Genomic DNA, 19,908 nt, shown 5'->3' on the forward strand with positions numbered 1-19,908 from the left:
GTGTTACGTTACGAACACAAGTGTTCTACTAGACAAAATGTAATATGCCAAGTGTTTAAGACTTATTTAGTATTTTAAATGATGCATCATAAGAACATTTCCAGATATGAATTATAGTATACACCAGTTGTGTTGACGATAAGCAACATGTGCTACATGCATATCTGCAAGTGGTATCTGGCTCGACAGTTATGTGTGTGTCAATCTGATCTGTGGAATCCTGGTGGTATTTGGATAAGAATGAGAATGAAACGGCTCCTATCAAAGTGAGGGATATAACTCACCTCTAGTGCACTGACAATCAATGCACATAAATTCAAAAATGCTAGTGTGTAGCTGCAGATCTTCCTTATACATAGTCGTGTGCCTACGATGATCTTGAATTATCTAGTTGTTGTAACGCTTTATGAACCAGTAAATTATTGTTAAAAACTGCGAATGATGATGAAAATGGTACTCATTTAAGATGTCAGTAGAATAAAAAATTATGCAAACAGATGCCAAATGATGCATTATATGACTATTACGCTAAAATAATTACATCATTCTCTCTCTCTTTTCTAGATTAACCAGACAGTTAGGTCAATAGAAAAGCTTTCAAATGACAGAGAATTTTCATATAATTTACTTCCGTTATCCTTTAAGAGAAATTATAAAATATATGTTTTAGATATTACAGTGAAATGAAAGTTCACATTTTTAGCTTATATTTGAACGATAATCTCCTAAATATAAAATAAAATAAAAATACATTAGAAATGATGGCTATGCTTATTTTATACATTTTAAATGTGTAGCATTTTAAGTTTAACCATTTCAGTAATTACTGATAGCAACAGTGATACAGTAATAACAGTCTCTATACTTTGAGAACATCGATAAATATGTAGGCTTAAATGACACCTAGATACTTTTTCTTTTTTTTACGATAACCTTTCCTGAATGTTTTGAATGTAATCAATGAAGAATATGAGTTGTAATACCTCAGGTAATGTTAACCCCTTTTAATAAGCCCCTTTTCAGATTTGTCAAAGTTCTTTCCTGAAACTCACGGCTGTTGACTACACTGAAAACAATGATCATCGTAAATAAACAATATTATGAAGATACTGCAAACGCTAATTTTCATCATTGATGTTTCTCACAAAAACGAATTGGTCTCAAATAAAATAAAACTGTACATAAAGAGCTTTAAAGATGCTGATATTCGTCTTGTTAAATTCAACCCTAAAGTGTCCAAAGTACTTATTGTTGAATCAAAAAACGTTTTTTTTTTTTTTATAATTACTGCTCTTAATATACCAGCACAATGTGCCTTAAAAAGAATCACTGTACTTAACATACCAAAGCTCTAAGACACTGATGATTCATTATGAGGCGATGAGTGACATGAAAACAATAACCACAATCTCCATTATTCAGAGAAACAGACTTATTATTTCTACGATCTCTCATAAAGAATGCTTCTTATTTCTAATAATGTAAACCACAGGTTCCCAAACTGTGGTCCACGGTCCCTTCGGAGTTTGCGATAGTACTTAAGTGGATCCGCAATAATACGTTAAATTTATGAAATTACCATTTACAGTTTGTTTGTTTGTAGATAAACACAAAGCTACACACTAAGTTATCTGTGCTCTGCCCACCACAAGTATCGATACTCGGTTTCTAGCGTTGTAGGTCCACAGACATACCGTTATGCAACCGAGGAGCCACCATTAAAAGAGAAAGTAACGAATAAAATAAAATGCCAAGACATTATAAAATAATATAGTACTATATATACATCCCACTTTAATGACTAATTAACATTAACTGAGTTATAAAATGTAAATTCGTTGTGCGCCTGGTGCCGTTACTTGCTTATCCCCACAACCAGATTGTTGATTTCCAGTTGGACTGACGTATGTGTGTACGTTAGTGTGACATCTTACAGTTATAACAGTTCTCTGTTTGAAACTCTGACACTAACCCAAAAATTCAAAAGATTGTGTTAGCAAAGTAATATCGTCCTTCACATTAAAATAAGTCGTAAGATTAAAAAAAAAATTCCATATTTAAATGTACTTTCATTTTTCTTTTTGTAAAGCTAGAATCAAGCTGCAAAGGTAGTCAAATACACACATGACACACCAGTTACAAACGATAAAAACTATTTTTAACGGGAGGTGATCCGCCAATACAGTAAAGAAGTTGAAGGGGCATCGTTGGTTGGCAAAGTTTGGGAACCTCTGATGCAAAATACAATTAGTGGATTTTCCTTTAAAATATTTACTCAGTGAAACGCTGACTACTTGACACGTGTCTCATATGTTTGCTGTAAATACGATAAGATAGTTTTGTACGTCATTCGTACTTATTACTAATGTGAAGTGTGACTATTATACATTTTTAATATCGACATTTGTTCCAATTAAATATATACTTAGAATTGCATGTAACTACACCATTAAACGTGTATTACGAAATTTACACCAATTCGCTAAATTTATACAAGATCTTCGAGTGTAAGAATCAACAATATATACTTTACGAAAGCATCAGCTTGTCAGTATTGTTGGACCAACTGAAATTACTAGAATCAAGCCCTCCTAACGTTTATATACCGACACGTCAAAAGATAGCATAAATTGTTGGGTTGCCACAATTGGTATACCATAAATCTCGGAAACTATAACTGTGATTAATGCTTATTAATCGAGAACTTCAGATATTGACCAAACACGTTTACAGATTTTGAAAATTGCAAACTGTTTAACTTCTGTGGTTAACTTAGGACGTGAGTACTTTTACGAAGACGTTGTATAACTTCAGCTGTAAAAAACTCACAAGTGATCAACGAAGAGCTAGTTAGCTGGTTAGCTCTTCGTCAAGTGAAATGCACCTATATCAACTCAGAATTATTCGCTCGTCGTGAACCCTCGATATCAAGGAAGTTCCGGATCGAATAGAAGACTCAATATTGTTTGTAAAACTTCTGCATGTAAATTACTACTTGTAATAATTATTCATAATAACCGCTATTATAAATAGTATTATTGTTTGCATATTAAAATACATTTGTTTTACGAAATAAAACTATGTATATCAGTTTTGTTGGCAAATATAAATTTGACACATCTCGACAAATTTAAGTTTGTTTTCATCTATTCAAGCCCCTCAATGGCACAGCGATATGTCTGCGGAATCACACCGCTAAAAAACGTGTTTCGACACCTATGGTGGGCAGAGCGCAGATAGCCCGTTGTATAGCTTTGTACTTTAATCAAAACAAAACAAAGGCAAGGTGCATTGTAGTAAGACTGTTTAACTATATACACAAAATTATTCCATACTTTTGAGTAAAAACAATAAAAAGACGGAATTTTACAACACAAAAAGCCGACAACTTTTAGAAATAAGGATATTTTTTGTGCTTACGGATGACACAAACAAAACTCTAGTGTTTAATAGAATGAAGTCACAGCAATAGTGAAACATACAGGTTTCTGCATGTAATATGAGATTTATGACGGGTAATTTCAAAAATATACAATATTATTACGAATACTTTCTTTTTACCGTTTACTCTTTCTTGTCTCTGTCACAAAGTTTGCTCATTAAAGTACACAAGCCTACAAAAATTCCGAACGTTGAAGAACATGTCATGAGCTAACAGAATAGATACACCTACGCAGGCAACAGCTAATACGTCTCGATGAAAAGCTGTGTGTTTATAAGGAAGATAGCGACTGTAATAACATCTTAACAGTAAATAGTCAACCTTTTACACCACGACAAAACTAACGGCCTTGAAAAAGAAAATTACTGTCGTGATTTTTTATAAATTGTTTGTCACGTCTTATCTACTTTTAACTGGTTATTAAGTAACAGGATGTTACAACTATATTTCATGTAATTAATAATTTTCATATGGAAAGCAACATGGTTATTTTAAAATTGTTTCGAGTGAAACTGAATTGCAAAATGTGGATTTCTAATTATGACCATGTGAAAAATAATAAACAGCAGCAATATCGGAATAATTAGTTCATCAAAACTAGGAACTTGAGAATCAGTGTAAGATCTTTTTATCGTACACATGTGCACAATGAGGTGAAGGACTTGGAAGATTCTAGCTCTCCTCCGACACATAAAATATCAAAATTCATTAAAAAATATATATAATGAACAACATCCTGTTTACTTGGCTGGATACCTATCTCGTATCTGAACTACCTTAAAACAGTAAGAAATACACTTATTACTGCTGTTCGTTACATAACCATTATAATACACAATTAAAGCTTTGTTTCAGTGTTTGTTTGTTTGCTTTTAAATTTCACGCAAAGCTACACAAGGGCTATCTGAGCTAACCGTCCCTAATTTAGCAGTGTAAGACTAGAGGAAAGGCAGCTAGTCATCACCACCCACCGCCAACGCTTGGGCTACTTTTCTACCAACGAAAATTAGGATTGACCGTCACATTATAATGCCCCCACGGCTGAAAGGGCGAGCATGTTTGGTGTGATGGGGATTCGAACCCGCGACCATCAGATTACGAGTCGAGTGTCTTAACCACCTGGCCATGCCAGGCCCTTGTTTCAGTGTTTAAACTGTGAAGTAACACTGACGTAAATAATAACATTATTTTACATATTACCCTAGCAATAGAACTAAATTCATTTTGATTTAATGAAAGTAAATAATTTTTATGTATCTTCATAATAATGGTAAAATATTGCCAACAATAATAAATTCATGGGTGTTTTTTATTAATATTATTATTTGTCAAAAATACGGACGTTATTCTTCCAGTAATTATTACAAAATATATTTGGTATAATGTTATATCGTTAAGATTGGTTTATTAAAACCAACTCTTATTCTTGAACTCGCACATTTAATAGTATTATGATTAACATTTTCCCTATGTTTTATATATTATACATTACCTACATTTTATGTAATAAGATAAAATTAATAAATCGAGATATATTTACAAATTATCCTGCAACCCAGGTCAAAAATAAAAATATGCTCTCATATTGTATGATAAGTTGCCTTTTTAAAACCACAAATATTTTAACCTGTAACGTACGTATTTTCTTACAAGTTATATTAGCAGAGACATTTCATTTTGTGAACTGAAAGTGAGCACTTTCTTTAGAAAAAAAATTCTGATTGTATGTACCTGTTTTCATTAAAACTTTGCGAAACGTCGCAAACTGCATAACGGAAACTATTACTCAGTCTTTATATAATTTTAATACGGTTAAGAGTGATCATTAGGGCACAGTTGTTAAAAATAACGTTTAAAAAGATCCTTGTCATAAATTATTTAAAATTGTCATGTAACAATTATGTCTACCTACTCGGTACATATGCTGAGTCTAAATTTTCATATTAGCTATGTAAGTATTAGGACTAAATGATAAAAACGACGACTTCTAAAATTATATGATACTAAGTTACTTCTCACAGGTAAAGTTCATTCTGTATTATTATTAATTCATGTGTGCATTCTTCTACAACTCTGGTTTATTTTCGTATCAATTAATCAAACAAATTATAATTACTACAAAACCAACGATTTTTATTTCCTTCTATTACAAGTTCCAAAAGTTGCTTTGAAAGCATTGAATATAAGATTAGGGAATGTGTAACTACAGGAAACACTGAAAATATTCCGATTTCTTACTTTGTATGTATGTTTCAAACACAAGAGTTTATATCTATATAAATTTCAGTACAGCGGGTATGTTTATGTTGAAAAAATACAGCAAATGATCTTCGTTTGTCTGTAATTAAACACAAAGCAACACAATAGGTTATCTGTTCTCTGCCCCCACGGGTATCGAAACTCGGATTCTAGCGTTGTTAGTCCGCAGACATACCGCTGTGCCACGGGGAAGCAATTTTCTTCGTAAGATTATTTACTTATTTCAGTACAACATATTAACAAAATTAAACAACAAGCATTCACACTGAGAAAATACTAAGATTACTAAAATTATTGACATTCTGGTGCTAAAACAATAAAATCCTCAAACATTATACCTTTAAAATTATTGTGATAGTCATTTTAAATAAAGGGCAACTAATAACTAACCTTTCAATCTGTGGCTGTCGAGCAAAGAAAAGCCCCATTGTAGACATGGTCTCCCCATTACCTTTGGCAGCTGGGATTAGAATCAAGTCGAACCTACTCACATTTATGTTGTAGAATGAAAACTTGTGGACAACTACAAGTTATAGATCATCAACTATTACTGGCACTTTGTTCTCGTATCACTTTGTATTTATAATTCCTTCAATTTCCTGCAGAAAATAGCATTCGCATTGCACGGTATCGCACTCACGTAACCCAATGAAAGCAAAAGCTATATATATTGTCTATTCGATCAGCCTACATATACATAAATATATGTACATTTAGTAACAAGTGAAGGTGATTTTAAAAGCATTTTCAAGATCAACAACTTGACCTTTAATATAACAAGTAGTCGTTGAAGTTTAACATGAAAATGACTTTAAGGCGTCGAGGCGTTATTTCATACATGACGCACTATCCAGACAAATTGGTATATTTACAAAATACTTTCGGAAATAGTCTGATAAATCGTTGTTACAAGGTCTGTAATTATCAATTACTCCATTGTTCAATCACTTCTTCGACGCAGATTAAATCCCGGACACTTATGTTGTTGAATAAAACACGCACAATCTTACAATACTTCAAAATGGTGTTATCACCCAACTCAATTTTCTCCGTCACAAAATGAACTGAAACACACAAAATGTCTTTTATTGTATTGAAAAAATTTAAAGCTCCATGTACTTTCAATTCTTCAGCCACGGAAATAGATCAAACACTTTACACAGCGAGGTTTCACTACGTTAAAAAGCATGTTCAATAACAAAATTATTCAAATAAATGATTTATTAAATAACGAATGATGTTTCCGTGCAAGTTGCTGTTTATGATATGGATAAATGGTTAAACAAAAACCGGATTAAAAAAGCTTACATAAACATACAATTATCACTCCAATCTTACTTGCAATGGTTACAAATACCAGGAAATCCCAGGTAAATTGAGTTAAATGTGGTTAAAACAACGGCACAGGGTGCTTACCACAATACCGTGTTTAATAGAAGCCAAAACTTCATGGTCCACCATACATGCGTTTATAAAGCTGGTATTAATTTAAATCTCACAAACATATCTGACGTGGTCACGGCAAAAACTTAACAACGGATACGGTTTCGTATTTTTTGCAAGTTGAGCCGTACTTCTCTCGATTTTTTTCTGTGGAAGATCCTGTTCAACTTTCAACTCCCACGCATATATCATAATCCGAGATGAAAACAACACAACATGCAACTACACTACCGTTCTGGAAGAAAGCCGGGAACACTATGCACATGAACCGGAACAGACATACAGCGGATTTGCTGTCACACCTGGAAGTTACATGTGCAGCCAGCCATTCGCGCGATCTGGCTAAATGCCAGGTGAAAGAAATTGTAGTGGGCGGTTGACTTACATAGGTGTGGCGTCTGACGTAAGTCTGAAGCAATACCCTAAAGAACAGTTATGGCAAAACAATTGGAGTAGTCCCTTTTCTTATCACGAATATTTCCTTTTCAGCTGGATGAACATTTAAGATATATTTCAGGCTTCTTCTTTTCTTTTTTTTTTTTTGGAATTGCCTACACAGAAGAACAAAATATTCACGAGAAAACGTGCATAGCTCGTGTGATTTCTGTATACTGAACTGCTTTTTTGTTTTCGTTGAATTCTAAGTATTTTTTAAAGGATTGTTTGTTTTTAATTTCGCGCAAAGCTACAAGAGGGTTATCTGCGTTTTTTTTTAATAAAAGAAACAATATATACAGTAATAGTGACAATAACTGAGAACTGTGTTTCAGACACTTAGGGGGTTTAATACAAAATAGTTAAACATGTTACACATTATTTCTTAAACAAAACACAATCATATTAGCACATGTACATCTAATAAAGTACTTTTTGAAATGCTCTTACATAATTACTCTTGATATATGCATCCAAATAAGGTTAAAGGGATCAGAAAAGTATTTTCATTAATCAATTCTTATTTTTATCCGCTGTTGAACGACACATAGAAAAGCTTTTCTTTATTTTTTTTTTCTAGTACTTTCAACTCATAGCCCCGTTATCTCTCGACTGAGCTGATATCTAATAGTAGATTTTATACTCAGGATATCACACCTTTTCGGCTGATGTGTTTCACCATGCCCAAGGTATCACAAGTTAATTTACTATAACTCAGCCTTAAAGAATTTCAAGTGCTGCGGCTACTGGGGTCCCCTCTTGTTTTTAAAAGTAACATATTTAGGTATATTGATTTTTCTGATTATCCTAAAATTCCTATACAATTACCTATACCAAAGCTTAGGTCCAGCATGGGCAGATGATTACGGCATTCGACTCGTAATCTGAGGATCCGGGGTCGAATCCCCTCATATCAAACATGCTTGTCCTTTCAGCCGTGGGGGGGGGGTATAATATGACGGTCAATCCCATTATTCGTTGTTAAAAGAGTAGCCCAAAAATTAGCGGTGGATAATGATGACCAGTCGCCTTCCCCTCTTGTCTTATACTGCTAAAGGAGGGACGTCTAGCACAAATAGAACTCGTGTGGCTTTGCGCGAAATAAAAAAACAACACAAGCAAACCAACCAAAACTTAACAACCAATGTCAGTTTAACTAATAGACACGATCTACTCCAGAAACACAAGCACGTGTGTCAAAGAAAATTATTGTGCAAGAATCAAAACCATGGCACTTTTTTACATGTTCTCCTATAACATACACATATTCAATACAATCCACAGTAAAGGGCTGTATGCTGTCATTACTTACTCACTTCAACTTACCATTAAAATTGTTCTTATTTTAAGACACAACACAAAGTTTAAGACCACAAACACCAGCAAGTTTTGGTTGTTGAATTTCGAGCAAAACTACCCCAAGTCTATCTATGCTAGCAGTTCCTAATTTAGAAATGGTAAGGCTAGATGGAAAGAGACTAGTCAATACCACCACTGCCAATTCTTGGGTTACTTTAATCGAATAGTGGAACTGATCGTCACTTATAATGCCCCTACAACTAAAAAAGCGAGCATGTTCGAAGACAGGATTCAAACAAAGACCCATAGATTACGAATTGAGAGTCCTTGATACCAGACCAGCATACTTTGAAAATTAGCCTTTATCTGACTGACCAGAAACATCATCAAACGTATTTCAAAATTTCTTCTTGGCAGTGGCGTGCCTTATTTCACCTTTAAAGATCCATTTTAATAGACGGCAAGCCTCTTTCCGTGTTGATAACAGCTTGAACACTAACAAAAATACTTGGTCAAGTATGTATCTCAGAACGGCTGGTATGAGGTATTAACACTTTTATTGACAAGCAGAGAACAACATGTCGACCTTCCTAGGTCATCTTCAGATTAACAAAGGCCTGTTTACTAATGAATAGAAAAAGTATTAAAATTATACATTTTAAAGTGAAGTATGGATCCTGCTATAATGTGTTGAAATAAGAATTAAAACCAAAATCACAAATTTATAGAACGTAACATGTACTTTGGCCAACAGATAAGTGTAAACATTCGATAAAAGTTGGGAATAAATCTCATGAATTCGGAATTGTAGTTTTAATTCTCGATTCATTACTTTATATGGTAGGGTCCCCACTTCATTTTAAAGATAATAATTTTTAATATTTTTGTTTCAATATTTTGAAAGCAGGATCCCTACTTCATATTAAAATTCATACCTTTTAATACTATTGTTCTTTTACTGTTTTACGTTACACGTGTACAGAGTATATATAGAAACTGTTGCGTGTTGGGTTGAAAAATATAGAAGTACGTATATTACATGTTTACCATTTGTATTATACCTGTATATACATGGATTTTTATCGAAACCTCGAAAGTGGATACACACATATCATTCAAATAAACTGGAGAAATCTTGTAGCGATAGCCCGACCATCTACGCGCTACCTCCGTCCGTTGACATGATCAGGTAGGTCGTAGAGAGAGACGTAGACGAAAAACTTACCATTTTAGAAATTTTTGAATTGTAACACCGGAAACGTTAGCGACATTTATAGCGGATTATCAATATATATACGTATAATATATCGTAACCAATACTTTGAATGATCGGTTTTTCGCTTGGGAATTCGATGGCGTAGTTTTTCTGCGCGTGAATTGTTTCTACTATTAAATGCTACCGAGCTTAAAATACGAAACTGTGATGTCACGCTCCTTAAAAATGCGGCTGTTCAACTCCAAAGCTAAGCACAGGTTTGGAAACTTTACGTCATTTAATTATAACGATTTTTTTGAAACACAAATGAATGAACAGATGATTATTGGTTGCGTTGCATATAGCTCAATTCTTCTACAAGTTTTACTAATGATTTCTTAGATACCGACATTTATCTACAATATTGCATGAAAAGTCTGACTAATGTTATTTGAGTAGATCGCGTTATTTAAATGGTATAAGTAGTACTGTCATTACTATGCTTAATCTCAAAAAAGGCTATGTGCTCGATATATTATTTTTAGGCCTATGTTTTGCATGTAATATATATAGGTTTAATTCATGATACTTACTGTCTTATAAACATGAATAAATTAGAGAAAAATAATTTTACGTTAAAAGCTCAAACAAGCAAAATCCCAATTATTTACTTAAAGCTAAAACATAAATTTTGCATGAAATAAAGTATTATTCATGGTTCGTTAACTTCGGTAATTTTAATAAATTTGGTTGATCAGGTGACATACTTAAACACAATGGCAGAACCAACAGTTATGGAATCGTGAACAAAATGACGGCGCAAATGTAGATTTGAAAAGGAAGAATGTTAGTTACAGTAAAAATTACTCAATCAGTTTAAGAGGTAAACGTTCGGGCCATAAAACACATACCGCTGACTGTAAAATTTGTTGTAAATAACACTGTGTTGCTAATTCTGTTGTATAATACAGTCATATTTATTGGTATACCAAAAATTATTTAAGAATCAACTTATTTATATTTCAAGCCATTGATAAAATTTCATATTCATAGGCCTAACCTAAGTAAAGGGTTTTCGTACCATAAAACCTAAAAAAAATATATAAATATAAAGAATAATTTTAAATGTCATTACTATTCTCAGATGTTTTGATATAAGCATAACAGTTTTGGTCTAAATTATATAATTTTAACGTATTTCAAACAATATATTTTTCAATATGCTTTAGCTTTCATGTATTACAAGTTAAACTATTTATTTATTCATAACTTCATATTTTTTTCACTGAAAATAAAGATCAACTTTTTTCAACAAATGAGATACAAAACATTCAGATTTAGTATTCAAAACTTCTAGGAAAAAAGAAGAGGTAAACAATTATGAACCTTTTTATATGATCCATTATTTTTTAACTAGTAAAAGAATAAGTTGTTGGTTGAAGTAATAATTTAAAGGGTATGGTTTTAAAATATTTACATTATTCTTTCCTCAGATGTATAAAATGTTCCAGTGTATTAAAATGTCATTTTCAACACAGAGAATATGGAAAACTTGAGTTACACTACAAATTTGTGCATGCACATGAATTGTCTTAAATCAAGTGTTGATATTTTAAGGAATTTCTGTTGGTCAGATCTTTCAAAGAAATTAGGTTTGATAAAATAATGTATTGTCTTTACAGACTATTCTAATAAATTCAGCATATAATGTAACTTTCACTAACACTACTTTACAATTTATGAAATCTGTGGTCTGGTTGTATGGTAATTGACCCAATATTGGTTGTAGTTCTCATATAATTATTATTTACAGATGAAGAAAAATGTTTTTTGTTTTTTTTTCAGATTAATTTCAGAACATCATTCATGGTGAAGCCAGACAAAATAGTAACCAAAGAGTTGAATGGAGAGAGAGTGCATGAATGTGTTGATTAATAGAGAAGGTTTTCATGTTGAGAGAAGTGCACTGGAGTATGTTAATTAAGGGATCACTCCATTACTTTTTGATTTATTTGCATGCTTCATTGTCTACATTTATTGTTTCAACTTATCCTAAATTATTAGAAAAGACAGAATTTTAGAAGATGAGAGAGCATTCAACAGAAAAAGTGTCTATATGGTCTCTTCAATCAGTAATAAAATCAGAAACTTTATATGAAACAAAAATATAAAATTTTTATTTCAAAATGTATTGATCTTTCAATTTGGAAGAAATATGATAAAAGTATAATATGCATTGGATAGATTTTATTATTTTGAAATACAGTAGTTGTTATTACACCAGCCTAGATGATTTATCTGGCATGGTTGAATTAGTGCAAGTCTTTTGAATTTCCCAATTTTTGTCTAGTGTGTCGCTGTTAGAAAAGTTTTAGAAAAACAATTTTTAAATACATTTGCACTGTCAACTGGTAAATTGAAATCATCATAGTTGGTAGTTTTTATTAACAATATGTATCAGTACCATATTATATGGATCAGTATATAATACATTGTAAGCTTGTCCAACATTTCATATAGTACTGGTTATTTACTACATACAGACATGGTTTATTGTATCATATAATACTTGAATATTAGTAGTCATACATATTGTAATCATAATTTTTTAATGTTATGAATAAAAAAAATTCCATTATTTGTACTTAATGTTGTTTTTATGGTTCAAGATAGAACAGTATTTTCAAACTGGCTCACCTGATAGACTGCCTATGATATAAAAAAACTACATTAAATAATGTAAAAAATATAAGAAGTTTACATGTAAGTCAAGTATAAAAGGCCTATGGATGAAAAATTCATGTTTATATAAATTTTTAATGAAAAATATGATCATAAGTACAAAAGTAATACAAAGTAGCAACATTATACTGACTAATCAGAACAGTGAAGATGACTAAGGAACAGTTCATTTGATGAAACAGTAACATCAAGTAGACAAAAACAATTCAATGAAATATACAGTCATGCAGTGGAGAGCCAAGTTGACTGTATGAACCAGTTAACTTGGAAAGGTATTACTTTTAGCTAGATCTGTAAATTCTTTGAGATGGTAAAAATATGTTATTTTCAGGAGTAAGCAATATCAATCTTCAAATGATTTCAAATGTGAAAAATGTCATAGACATAACTCTTTCAGGAAAATGGTGAAGGAATCTCAGAACATAACCAATGTTTTTCATGTCTTAAATTAGGTTGAGTGGTGCAAGAGCGCAGAAAGTAAATTTACATGTTTAGACTCAATGATTAACAATTTACATTTCAGTCACATTAGAGATATAAGTTTTCATAAAAATGAATTGATAGGGAATGATTTACATTTCCTTATACAGTAGTTTTTGTCTTGTTACAACCAAAATATTATAAATTCCAGTTTAATTGTAGTGTGAGATGTAGTTACACAAGTGATCATGTATATATAGATAAGTACATACAAGGCTTGAAATTTACAGAAATTTATGCTAGCAAATTTCTGTTAGTGTAGCAGCTTCTCTAGTAAAACATAGAAGGTGCTAGAAAACAATTACTGGTACTTATTTCTAAAGTAAAGTTTCAGATTCTTCCAATCAATGCTTCCTGATACATGCATTTCACTCATGTATAATACAAGATTTTGAGTACAGGAGGTCAGTATGTGTTTTATAAGCCTGTTTTACTTTCCAGTGCCTATTGAGCTGCATAATATATTTAATGAGACTAAGTATCAATAATTGGTGATAACAAGACTATAGAATTAACTCATTTGATTGGTTGCCCAGACAATTAGTACAATGTCCAGTTAGCTAAAGTCTTTCCATCTGATCTCTGTAATGCAGTTTTGCTGATAGTATGGTTGTGAATATTGTGCCCAAGCTGTTTCTCATTCAAGGCAGTAATAAAATGTACATCATATAAATTGTGTGTGTGTGTGTGGGGGTTTACAGTTAATTTTAGAGAAGAATCATGTTGTTGCTAATAGCAGTCCTAAACTTCCTAGTTGGAAAAAACAACAAACTACCAACTATTTTATAGCAGCTTAAAAAGTCAGAGCTGAGGGCCTGAAGTACAGTCAGTAAAATGGTATGTGCAAATGTGTATTTTCTGTACAGAAGATACAAAAAATCCTGCTAAGATTAAGTTTTGTACATAAAAATATAATAAATTATGTAAAATATTTTATAGAAACTAATATCACCTCCAACTACAAATTTTTGATAATATAAAATTGGTTATTATACCCTTATTATTCCAATTGAAATAAGTATCTGGCTTAAACTTCTGAAAGAAAGGATCATGGAAAAACAAAATTTCTTTTGACAAGTAGCTTAATAGTTTGCATTCTTGTAAAAACAGTTCATCTACAATTAATCCAAAAAGGAAGAGTTGAAAAGAGAAAGGTTTCAGTCTGGCAGATAGATGTTCTTATCACATCCAATTGAAGTGGCTGTATAATACATATACAGTGATCTGTTTCAGTTCATGTGATCATGAAATAAGAAAATAAGTTTAGCATTAGCAAGAATGAAATAACCATTCTTGCTAATGTTTATACACATGTATAAAAAAAATTATACATCCTTGGGTCACTAGCTAGTATGACAACAAATGTCTGTTAAGCAAAATTTATCATACTTTATACATTCAATTTAAAGTGAACATAGACAATCAACTCTCAGGCAAAAATTCAAATGTCTTAAAATTGTTAAAGTCTGCCATTTTTTAACACTTTCACAAACACTATTTTATTTGATTATCTTCTTATCTTTTTGATAATGCTCCGCTACCTACTTAATGGTCAAGATAGCATTTTGTCTATATATGGCTACAAATATGATATATTTTTTACAAAGGACCTTATTTACCATAAGGATAGAAACAAAGGATAGTTCTTAACAAAATAACTTATACCATAAAATTATATTTAAAACATACATAAAAATTAAGGATGGTGATTGGGTGTTTAAAAAAATATCTTTTTTTTAAATTGCTTTCTACTATGATATTTCTTTTGAAATCTTAAAGATTTGTTCAGAGGTGACTGTAATATGTAGAGCTTGCTGCAAGTGGTGAATGAAAGTGGTTGTTGAGACATTGGGGGTTGGAGTACCCAACATCCAACCTTAACTGATCTTCTGAAACAATAATCTCATTATTAATTTTTTTTGGATTATGTTTAGTAGACAGAATACCCTTAACGATTTTGGATGCTATCACTGAAAAGATTGTCCAATGAAAATCTTACCTTTTCCTCTTTACTGACAAATGATATGAGTTTCAACTTTTTCATTTCTGTAGTTAGTCATTCATAAAATTTTTATAACATTAAGTAGTAAGATATAATTTTGAATTTCACACTGGACATCTCACTTTGGTTTAGATACAAATTTTCATTACTGTAATTTAGCAAAAGCTACTCAGCTAACTGATTTTGAAGCAACTGATTAGTGAAAGCAGATAGTCAACATCACCCACTCTCAACTCTTGAAGTACTCTTTTTAGCAATGAATACAGAGACTTACAGTCATATTATATGACTGAGATGGCGAGAATGTTGGACAACAGGTTTTGATCCCACTACCTCCAAATTTAAAGTGGAATGTCTTAATGTAAAACCCATTATGCAAAATGGGTACACACCAATCAATGCTTTCTACGACAGTACTGACCCATCTTTTCGTATAAAAATTTAAAGAAACACGCGGAAATGAGTAATGTTTACACATGAAATAAACAAATTGTGTAAATACAGGGGAAAATTGGTATCTGCTTCAACATACTAATTTGAAAGAAATCCACTAGATGGCGCTATATTCTATTATATAAAAGATCTAAAAGATATTTTCTCTGGTTCCACTGCAATTGACATAATACATATTTTCGCGGGATTGTTTATTTATAAATTTGATGAATAACGCACAACAAATAGGAGGAGAACAATATGAACATATAAATACACAATATAAGAAATCACTTTTTGATATGGGGCCGAAATTTATATGTATATGTCATTGTATAATCTTAATTATACAATTCAGTTAAGTATTAATTTGTACAGTTTGAGCAATTAACAGAAATAACGAAAATATGAACTCACATTTACAGATGCTTAAATATATGAGTAGCCCACTTTCTTTCTTTCTTTGAAGCACAGTATAAACCATGTTTAAATAAATTAGTAATTTCTGTAGGACCTTTGGGATTTCAAAATACAGAACAAGTCACTGACAGTTATTTGGCTAGAGGCGTGAAAAAGAGATTTGTACACAAAAACTTTAATACCCCAAATTTTAAAAAAGGAAAAAGCACTTCCTAGAATTCACCTGTTACAATGCTAGTGAATTAATTAACACTTATTACTGTAGAAGTAGACGCAGATTCCTCAGAATTTTGGCTGGCAAGTTATTTAGAAAAATAAATAATAAAAAAGCGAAATATGAATTGAATGAAAATAAGTGTCAAGATATATGTTCACAAATAATATGTTTAGTGCTATACTGTTTATATATATACGTACGAACCATATTTTGAAGTGCTCAGATACATATATTTAATTTTACATGCTTAAGTGTCAGTGCAATGGGTTGTTGCGAATAATAACAGAAGATACCAATCACGTATCTCGTGTTGTGACCAAAATACTAAATGCAATGTAATGCCATCTATTAAATGGCACAACAAACGAAAATACATAAAGCATTCCGCAATTTGCGTATTTAAGATTCAGAGAATTAGAAAAATAACTACAGCATGTTCAACAGCTATTTCTTTATCACAGAATATGTCTATAATAATACAAGGGCGTTTCTGTATGTGTGACCACCATAACTCCAAGATAAAAGAAAACTAGAAAAACCTGAAATGTTTCAAACACAAGTAGACGTATTTTAAACGAAGCTGACGAAAAACCAAAAGATTGTTTGGTGTGGTTTGTTTTGAATTTCGCGCAAAGCTACACGAGGGCTATCTGCACTAGCCGTCCCTAATTTAGGAGTGGAAGACAGATAGTCATCATCACCCACTACCAACTCTTGGGCAAATCTTTAAGCAACGAATAGTGGGATTGACCGTTAATATTATAACGTTTCCACGGTTGAAAGAACGAGCATGTTTGATGTGACAGGAAATCGAACCCGCGACACTCAAATTATCAGTCGAGTGCCTTAATCACCTGTCCATGCCAGGTCAACGACAAAGAAAGGAAGTGATTCTAATATTACAAAGAGAAATCTCAGATGGACACGCATTTGAGTACGTGCATGCGTGTGTATGTACCCGTCTGCCATAGTTTCAAGAGCAAAGGACTTAAATGAGTGAGATTTTGCACCCCCTACTGAGTGGATGCTGAGAGTTTGTATCTGAGTGTTATTATTTATCTCTATGTGCGCGTATATGTATCTCTTAACAACACAAACAAGCGAAAACCGCATAGAAAATAAATGGTTCCTTATCTTACAAATCAGACAGAAAACAACAAATACTTTTTCAATTCTGTAGTTTATACATTTTATACTTTCAGCACATAAACCCTTCACAACACTTAAATATACACAAACACTAATTCTATTAGTAGAATTCGAACACTTTTTCCGTGCAGTATTTCCCACAAAAACCTTCTTCAGATGTTTATTTTTTACTAAATGTTATTCAATGAGCTAATAAATACTACGATTATTAACTACTAACACAAACAGCCGGCCAAAGACAGCATTTTTGCTAGTGTCAAGTAATTAATGGACACAAACATGTTAGATGTCAATGTTGCATCATTGTGTAATTACTTATTATTTGTTCTGTATTCACATACACTTAGAAAAATACAAAACAGATTATCCATTTTCATCAGAAACTATATTTATAGGATTATCTTGGTTAGCATTATTTTACATATCGGTGCCGATAACTGGAACTGTCATGCATAAGTAACCAAAACGAGTAAAATGCGTTTTTTTTTTTGTTGTTTATCAAAACAAATATATTTATTAACCAAACACTCAGGACAAACTTTTTTGAATTTACGACTTTCTGAAGCAACAAACTTTGTTAAAGTCGACCGCCTAGCGCAAAAAAAAATATACTTAGAACAGTTAAAATGCAAGAATCATACAACTAAGAATCTATGGGTAAATGAGATGATAAAACATTTTAGACAACGTTACCCATTATTTTTTCTAATTTTTCCAAAATGCAAATTCTTTCAAAAAATGTTAATATAACTAAAGCAGTTAAGTACTTTTATTCTGAGATAAGACAAGATAAAATTGTATGAGAAGTTAGGATAACGGAAGTGAAAGTGTGCAGAAGTGATTATCTAACAGAAATGTTTGCAGGTAAAGAAATATTTTAAGTTCTCAACACACACACACAGAATAGATAGAAGCTCATATTAAAATGGTAGAGGAGTAGGTACACATATTAAAATTGGGTGAGCTCTCTTCAGAAAGTGTCGAAAGGGAAAGTCAATGGAGTGTGACATCTGATTTCGAGGGCTCTATATGAACACATCTTTAGAAGATCGCATCTCGTCTCGTTCGACCAGGGTATACTACTTGCCCAAAGGAAACAGAGGGAGAGAAAAACAGCCCCAAGTGTTGCAGGGATGGGCAGACGTAGATCATGACTGAACGTGCACGTAAGAGGTCGATGGGCCAAGAAGTTGTGCATGGTTAGGGAGTAGTCAACCCACATGGTGTGTATGTGTGCCTCACCTTGACTTAATTAAACAGACTAACTGTGGGAATAGCTCTGCTCATGCTAGCTGACTGTCACATTCGCAAATGCGAAAGTAAACCCAATTTGCGAATCTATATCATCTTTAATTTGCAACAAAAGTTAACAAAAATTCATTATTATTTCTTAATCTACACAACTGTTGGATATGCATGACACTTAAGTGTAGAAATTATTAATAAACTATTTTGTGAGTTAATATTTCATTGTTTAGTTTTTCACAACAAGAATGTTTAAAATAATTAACTTAAAGGTGACAGTTATGACAAGTTTGGTTATGTAACTGGGTTAGAGTGGTACATTTTGTTTGCAATCAATTGTTATCGAGATTTAACTAATATTGTTGACCTAATATTACTTAACTTCATTATTTTTTAAGGCCTCAGTTAATAAGGTATTTATATAAGTGATGTCCGAGTGCAAGTTAATAACACAGAACTACAGCAAAGTTCAGTTAAAAAACGTGAAATTTGTAGGCATGTGAGTGTTTGTTTGTTTGTTTTGAATTTTTGCGAAAAGCCATTAAAGGGCAATCTGCGCTAGCCATCAATAATTTAGCAGTGTAAGATTAGAGTGAAGACAGCTAGTCATCACCACCCACTGCCAACTCTTGGGCTACTCTTTTACCAACGAGTAGTGGGATTGACCTTAACATTATAATGATCCCACAGCTGAAAGGGCGAGCATGTTTGGTGTGACGGGATTTGAACTCACGACCCTCGGATTGCGAGTCGAGTACCTTCACCAACTGGCCATGCTGGGCCTGGCATGTTAGTGAACAGCCATAATGGGTAATATTTTAAAATGGTTTGCACAGTTTAATATAGAAAAAAGGAATAACTTAGAATAGAGAATAATAAAGTAATTGAATCTGCATGAGTGGACTTTTGACAAGAAAAGGAGAACTATTTAATGTTTAAAATACAACTGTAATATCCATATTGTAAAGAATTTTTAACTTATTTTCTGTATATAATTTTAAAACTAGTGGAGCATGTGTTATGAGTTTACTGTTTAATGTACAGCTTAGAAATCACAGACACCTACTGTAAAATAATCCTTATCCCACTTGTTACAAAATACCCTGACAACAAAGAATCCACTACTGAACACCACATAAAATCACAGA

At 32.2% G+C, this 19,908-nt stretch overlaps 1 long non-coding RNA gene and 1 pseudogene across 3 annotated transcripts in view; one reads left to right on the top strand and one right to left on the bottom strand.

The window, feature by feature from the left end:
• LOC143246281 (uncharacterized) overlaps nt 1–19,908 on the bottom strand; it is a 166,683-nt pseudogene that overhangs the window by 121,487 nt on the left and 25,288 nt on the right. The gene's annotated exons all lie outside the window — the stretch shown is intronic.
• LOC143246288 (uncharacterized) lies at nt 9,760–12,583 on the top strand. 2 transcript variants are annotated; one of them, XR_013025904.1, is made up of 2 exons: nt 9,760–10,067; nt 11,919–12,583. It is a non-coding gene; the product is annotated as an uncharacterized LOC143246288 (long non-coding RNA). The 2 variants fall into 2 exon arrangements; XR_013025902.1 differs by lacking the exon at nt 9,760–10,067 and adding an exon at nt 10,092–10,351.

Source organism: Tachypleus tridentatus, chromosome 1 (assembly GCF_004210375.1).
Source record: "Tachypleus tridentatus isolate NWPU-2018 chromosome 1, ASM421037v1, whole genome shotgun sequence".
NCBI classification, from domain to species: Eukaryota; Metazoa; Arthropoda; class Merostomata; order Xiphosura; family Limulidae; genus Tachypleus; species Tachypleus tridentatus.